The sequence below is a fragment of the Macrobrachium rosenbergii genome, chromosome 29, assembly GCF_040412425.1.
Source record: "Macrobrachium rosenbergii isolate ZJJX-2024 chromosome 29, ASM4041242v1, whole genome shotgun sequence".
NCBI classification, from domain to species: domain Eukaryota; kingdom Metazoa; phylum Arthropoda; class Malacostraca; order Decapoda; family Palaemonidae; genus Macrobrachium; species Macrobrachium rosenbergii.
In genome coordinates, this window is record NC_089769.1 from 5,562,084 (window position 1) to 5,569,583 (window position 7,500).

At 37.0% G+C, this 7,500-nt stretch overlaps 1 protein-coding gene across 1 annotated transcript in view; it reads left to right on the forward strand.

Moving 5' to 3' along the window:
* The first annotated feature begins 225 nt into the window (after positions 1-225).
* LOC136854526 (uncharacterized) overlaps positions 226-7,500 on the forward strand; it is a 104,172-nt gene continuing 96,897 nt past the window's right edge. The window contains exon 1 of the mRNA XM_067130864.1: positions 226-325. The gene's annotated coding sequence lies outside the window, so the exon portion shown is untranslated. The remainder of the gene's footprint in view (positions 326-7,500) is intronic.

Sequence of the window (7,500 nt, forward strand, 5' to 3'; positions counted from 1 at the left end):
CGAAGATGGCGTAACCTTATCAGATACCTTCAAGCACAACAATAAACAAGGGACAATGTCTCATCATGAGGTCGCTAACAAATGAAACTGGATGGAACCGACTTATCCGATTATAACCTTTGCATTAAGGGAATCGTAAAAAAAAAAAGGCTACGCGGCAACCGCCGGGCTGTCATAGTGACGTCAAGAGACCCGGCGGTCACGTGACCCATCGTGCCTCTGCCCCAACGGAGGAGACTCAAACGCAACTTAGTGTTACTTCGTAAGTGGTGCCGTTAAGTAATCCTGGGGCCACGCAGTCGACGGGAGAGGAAATCTAAGTGAGGTAAGGGCTTGGAGTTACGAGTGGATGGCAAAATTTACCGACACAGGCAAATGTAACGTTAGGTTTCCGTCATTTACCATACAATAAGCACCGATTGGTTTATTTTCGATATGAAAAACGTTAAACTTATGATCTAAATTGCCATTACGAAACTGATGGGTTAAATTAATATAACCATCCGTTACGCTATGATTATTCTGCACAAATTTACAGTAAGTGTCTTGAAGAAAACAAACGTGAAAAGAAAAAGATAGACAGTGAAAATCGAATCCCGCGAGATTTCGTCGCTCGCTTTCCGCCAGAATGAATTACTAAGGAGATAGTGTGTTTCGTCTTCCGACACTTGGCAGCAGAAATTCAAGTGTCTGTCCACCTGTTGATACACGGTCGCTGGCAGGAACGCCTGCTATCTGGCTTTGAAGCAGCAGCTACCTGTTGAATATGGTCGTGGAGAGAGAGAGAGAGAGAGAGAGAGAGAGAGAGAGAGAGAGAGAGAGAGAGAAAACGATAACGAAACAGTTATCTGGCGAAAGAATTGTAAATAGTTATCTATATATATTTATATATTTTATCTAATATTATACAATTGTCAATGCAGTAAAATTTACACGTATGTGTATATATATGTATATTTATATATTTTATCTATCTATATTATATATACACATATATATATATATATATATATATGTATATATATACATATATATATATAAATTTCAGTGCTCTGATAAAATTTCAATGCTCTACATAATAACTAATTAGAAATCTTTATCTCTCTCTCTCTCTCTCTATGTGCAAATTTTAAATGTAGCCATCTAATGCGATCTTTCATGCATAAACATTCGTATTACATCGCTTCAGTAGAGTTGAATTTCAAGATCGCAAACCACGGTATTTCTTTCAACAATAATAATCGTCGTCACACAAGCTGTCAAATGGTGCATTTATCCGTTGAGATACTGTTCAGTGCTCTTGAATACTAACACACACACACACACACACACACACACACACACACACACACATTCAAAAGAGCTCTAGAATGTACCTCAGTTTCTAGTTAGTAGTTACTAGTCTTCTGGATAAAAATATTATATATATATACAGTATATACCACTTCTGGCACTCAGAACAAACATCTTGCTAAAATGTTAAAATATCTACAACTCTGGAAATCTCATTATTATTATTATTATTATTATTATTATTATTATTATTATTATTATTATTATTATTATTATTATTATTATTATTCAGAATGTGCAAATATTTCCCCGGAAATCGCTCAAATGCTCACGAAATTGCTGAGAAATCTCCCGTGTGTTCAAGCAGAACATTCAATAGAAGAGAATAATCCACAGGTTATAAACCAAAATAAAGAGAAAAAACCTTGCTTAAAAAAGACCAGAATAATAATAATAATAATAATAATAATAATAATAATAATAATAATAATAATAATAACAGAAAACAGCAGCTATAGACCTGCCAAAGCTCTGAGGGAAACAGAATCATCGCCATACTCAGCCGTCATCAAATCACGCAGCCATTGTGCAACGTTCATTGCAGATTTGCAACGCGGATGACATCACGGATGTCATCCTTCTTCTCCTCCTCCTCCTCCTCCTCTTCCTTCCCCTACTCCGTGATATCTGCGTTCGGATGACTGCGATAAAAGGATTAATTACGACGGTCTTTGCATGACGCGAGGTCATTACGAAAGGGGGATGTTATTGTGATGTAAGATTGTGAAGGATTGTGAGAGATTGTGAAGGATTGTTAAAGACTGTGAAGAATTGCTAAAGAAAGATTGTTAAATATTATGAAGGCTTGTTAAAGAATGATTGTTAAAGATTGTGAAGGATTGTTAATGAAAGACTGAGAAGGACTGTGAAATATTTGAAGGATTATGATTGAGGAAAATTGTGAAGGATTGTGAAAGACTGCCAAGGATTGTGAAAGATTGTGAAGGATTGTGACTGTGAAAGATTGGGAAAGACTATGAAGTACTGTGAAGGATTTGAAGCATTGCACGTCGTTAATGAACTTTGCAAATTAAAATTTGATTCTAAATTGTGACTAATATTCTTGGAGCGTCTACTCTGAGTAATATTTCTCTCTCTCTCTCTCTCTCTCTCTCTCTCTCTCTCTCTCTCTCTCTCTCTCTCTCTCTGACTAGTTGCACTGGGGATTCTGTGCCTCACATAACACTCAATGATCGACCCATTTGCTACGCTAAAAGAACAATTAAAAAAATTACAGAATAATCAGTTCTGCATGAAATGTCAAGGACGCCGTGATCAGTATCGTTGTCTCTAAAAGGTTCCATACGATCTTCAGTTAGTGTGGAAAGCTATAATTCAACCCTTGGACAGAATGAGAGAAAGAAAATGAAACACACACAATCAATCCAGAAGCACCTGCTAAAATTTGGCCGCGTTGACTCGTAAAAATTATACTTTTTTTTCTGGAGGGTTAAAAAATTTCCCATGAAAAGACTGAATCTTCAAGCGTTTTTTCATTAGTGTGAATATATATATATATATATATATATATATATATATATATATATATATATATATATATATATATATATATATATATATATATATATATACATATATATATATAGATAGATAGATAGATAGATATGTGTACATATACACATAGTGTGTATGTATAAAGTTGGGCGTGTTCTGTTGAGGACCAATGTTCCGACGCAAGTCGACCTTAGCTAACTGAACACGCAATAAACCGTATTCAAAAAGGCACTCCGTTGCACATACTTATATATTTCGGTGCACTGTGAACAAATCCGTAAGTATGTTCTACATTTTACCGCCGAACCGATACAAGAGAGACGCATAGATTTCTATAAACTCCATTACCAAAATGTTAAATGCATCAGTTTTTATAGGTTAAAATAAGCTAATCCTCTGTTCCTAATTAGAATTCAGTGATATGTCTCAGGCACTGAATGCACTCGTTGAGTAAGCCCATTGCAAAATGAATCTGATTTGGTATCTTAAAGCTTCATACTCGAAAGGAAACAACTTTAACCCGTTTACATTTACATTTATTTATTTATATATTTATTTGTTCATTTACCCGTCTTGTAACATTATAATACTCTCGAGGACATATTGAATCTCGTTAGCCCTGGTGTTTGTGACTTCCACTCAGCATGTGCTTAACAGTGAAACTTGATGCGTATACATACCCATGAGAGAGAGAGAGAGAGAGAGAGAGAGAGAGAGAGAGAGAGAGAGAGAGAGAGATGAACAGTCTCCCAAGTGGGGTTTTATAATTACTTCGATGATAGAATTGCAAATAATAAATTCTCCCCCTCACCTCTAAGCGATGATTTTCTTAAGCTGGCTTTTGACTTTTGAACGAGAGAGAGAGAGAGAGAGAGAGAGAGAGAGAGAGAGAGAGAGAGAGAACATGAACAGCCTCCCAAGAAGTGTTTTGATAACTTTGATAATTAGAACTGCAAATAATAAATTCTCCCTCACCTCTGAGCGATGATTTTCCTATCCTCGTATCTGGCTCTTTAACTCAGAGAGAGAGAGAGAGAGAGAGAGAGAGAGAGAGAGAGAGAGAGAGAGAGAGAGAGAGAACATTAACAGCCTCCCAAGATATATTCTAATAAATTCGATAATTAGAATTGCAAATAATAATCTCTCCCCTCACCTCTCAGCGGTGATTTTTTTTATGCTTGCTTGTTTCTTGAACTTAGAGAGAGAGAGAGAGAGAGAGAGAGAGAGAGAGAGAGAGAGAGAGAGAGAGAGAGAGAGAGAGAGAGAGAAATGTTTCTAGACAGTCTTCTGATCGTTAATCGTTACACACTCAACCCAGACTAGAAAGAGAGGGGAATGAAAGAGAGAAAAAGAGAATAACACCAGTATATCCTTTTTTCCTGCGACGTTCCTTTGTCAACACGCCCTCTCTACCGTTTAACCTCAAAAAGAAATTACGCACAAACGAACAATTACACGGTCATTCCATGCGCACACGACTAGAGAAGGACAAAAGGTGGAACCCACCTGGAATGATCAATGAGTTTTCCAGACTTGCCTGGAGGTTGGGGAGAACGCTCGTAGACCAGGTGAGTTTGCCCTCAGGTAAACTTATTAACGTGACTCGAAATGTGCGAATTAAGAGGTCATTAACGACAATGAAGCACATGCAGATTAAAGGCAAGATTATCGATATAATTTATAAATAACTTTATTATTCCTGAATAATCATCGCCTCTTTTGTCCTGTGATTTTCTACACAGGAAAATATACATTTTTAAATAAAAAATAAAAGTTTTAGAGGCGGGAGGATTTAAATTAGAATAAGGAAAATCAATACACAATAATTACATGAAGAACTGATAACTATAAAATAATTAGTCGATGGAATATAATAATAAGGAATTACGGAACGTGAACAACTTGTACCAGGACTCAAGTGGTACAATGGCAATGCCGCAACCCAATAAGAATATCCGTTTCGTGCACAAAACTCAGGAACAAAAAATGGTGGAACAAACCTATACCGTCGAGGACGCAAAACATCCGAAGACGAGATCGCGTGCCTCAAACTTCCCACAAAAGAATCGATAAAAGACAACAATAAAGATGATGGAATAGGAGATATGTCGAAAGCAAATGAAACAATGGCAAAGCAACAGATAAGGGGGTTCATAAAAAAGACGAAATAAGAAATTCAAGTGTTGGACCATCCGTATTTCTAGATAGTGGCCAGGTCGATCATGAGATACCGAGAGAGAAGGGACGAGAAAACGGTCTGGTGCAATTGCCAAATAATTCGCATTTCACCGGTCCGTTTGACCTTTCATTTCAATCTGCTCTGTTTCCTTCTTATCGTCATTGCAATTCCTTTCCGCAAAGAGCCACAATTTTCGTAGTTAAAAATGATAAACAAGTAAAAAATGCGCCGAAGTTTCTTCGGCGCAATCGAGTTTTCTGTACATCGTATAAGCAAGGCCACCGGAAATAGATCTGTCTTTCGGTGGTCTCGGTATAATGCTGTATGAGTCGCGGTCCATGAAATTTTAACCACGATCCGGTGGTGACCTATCCTATATCGCTGACAGGAGCACGATTATGGCTAACTTTAAGCTTAAATAAAATAACAGCTACTGAGGCTAGAGGGCTGTAATTTGGCATGTTTCATGATTGGAGGATGGATGATCAACATACCAATTTGCAGCCCTCTAGCCTCAGTAGTTCTTAAGATCTGAGGGCGGACAGAAAAAGTGCGGACAGGGAAAAAGTTCGGACAGACAGACAAAGCCGGCGCAACAGTTTTCTTTTCAGAAAACTAAAAGGAATGAAAAATTCAACTGTAGCACTGGCTACAGAAGCAGCCTAAACGAAATGACAAAGCTAAGCCTTTGTTATTTTTATTTTTTATTATTTCTTCAGTCAAGACTCATTCCAGTGACGATCAGGTGTAGCTCATTCATTCAGCCGCGCCTCCCGTCTATTTCTGTCTCAGAGGAAATCCTGTTTATCGTTTAGGGGTGAGCTACAGTTCTGATAAGGAGACCTCTGCCAATTGAGTAACATGAAAGCGAACAGATCTTCGACACTTCTCAGGCCGAGAATTAAAGTGATTTCTTTTAGGTGAACTTGATTGAAAAGATATTTCTTTCATTAAAATTTATCTTCCGACTCCTCGTACATACTTTAAGGCAATACTTTTAAGGCTGAAAAGATGAATCCTTAGTTCGTTTATCGTTCTTCAAAAAGTTTATTTATTAATATAATCAATCTTTCTTTGAAATATATGCATATACATACATAAATACGTATATATATATATATATATATGTGTGTGTGTGTGTGTTCAAAGATTGATTAATATATTAGTAAATAAAGTTCTTCAAGAACGATATACGAAAACATTGTGTGTGTGTGTGTGTGTGTGTGTGTGTGTGTGTGTGTGTAAAATGTGCAATAATATAAAAAGCGAATGACACCTTTGTTTCAGCGTTGAGAACAAGAAAATACAGTACTGAAAGCCTCAAATTATATCTGTGCCACAGAATATAGGTAATTAGCAAACCGCAGTGACTGTAGGATAATAGGACGACCCTCAAAAAAAATGTCAAGGAGACGTCCAGACAATTTGATTTGCTACTTAGTGATGAATCATAAAAGTTAAATATAACAGACATTAACATAAGTTACCATGAAACGAAAATAAAATGCGCAGAATTTCCATCCAAACAATTTGGTTAATTGCTGTCCTCAAGGACCGTCCCCACCCCACCCAACAATCCTTTGCTCCAAAATCCTACAACAGATCCTAAAGGATACCAGGGCGTCCATGTCCTTCTCCTTCTCCTCATGAGGCGGGCCTCGTCGCTGGTACAACAGCCCTGAGTCCTACGTAAGGAGCCTCAGGCAGGCTCGGAGCCACAATTGTTGGCCTCGGAAGACAAAGAAATAACAGCACATAATATTTCGAGACCTTTTTATATGAATCCACGCCTTTCTGTTTTCCGTGACTTTTTGAACCTGGTACTGTTTGAGAAGGAAGTCTAATGCCTCCTTCTCTCTCTCTCTCTCTCTCTCTCTCTCTCTCTCTCTCTCTCTCTCTCTCTCTCTCTTTCGGGCCTCTGCCTTGAAATTAAAAGAAAATACAACACCTGTCACCTGTTGAATACTTAATTTTCCATTTCTCAAAAAAAATTCATTAGAATTATCGACATAAATAGGAACACTCATGAATATAAAGTTTTGTTATGATTTTTTGTGAATAGTTTCTGACAACCCAAATTTCTACTCAAATGTTGAAGGTTAAAGAAATTTACTCATATTGGCAATGAAACTGACAAATGCTTTTGCTTAACTGATTGACTGATTTAGTTCTTTAATCTGTCGTCGCAACGACTATGGTCATCGTCACTTAAAATAATCTATTTTGTTACACGCATTTTCGATTAATAATAATAAATTATAAAATAATAAAAACAAAGTTTTGACGAGTTTAAAGCGAATATTCTCTTAATACATGCAAGGTTTGTGCTACCTGTTAAAAAATGGTAACAGTTCTTGCTGAAACTTATTGGTTCGGTAAACAAACAGGTTGTCCTCTCAGTATATCTGTCTGACTTGAGATGTCTTCTTGAGATCAGTGGAATGTGATGCTGC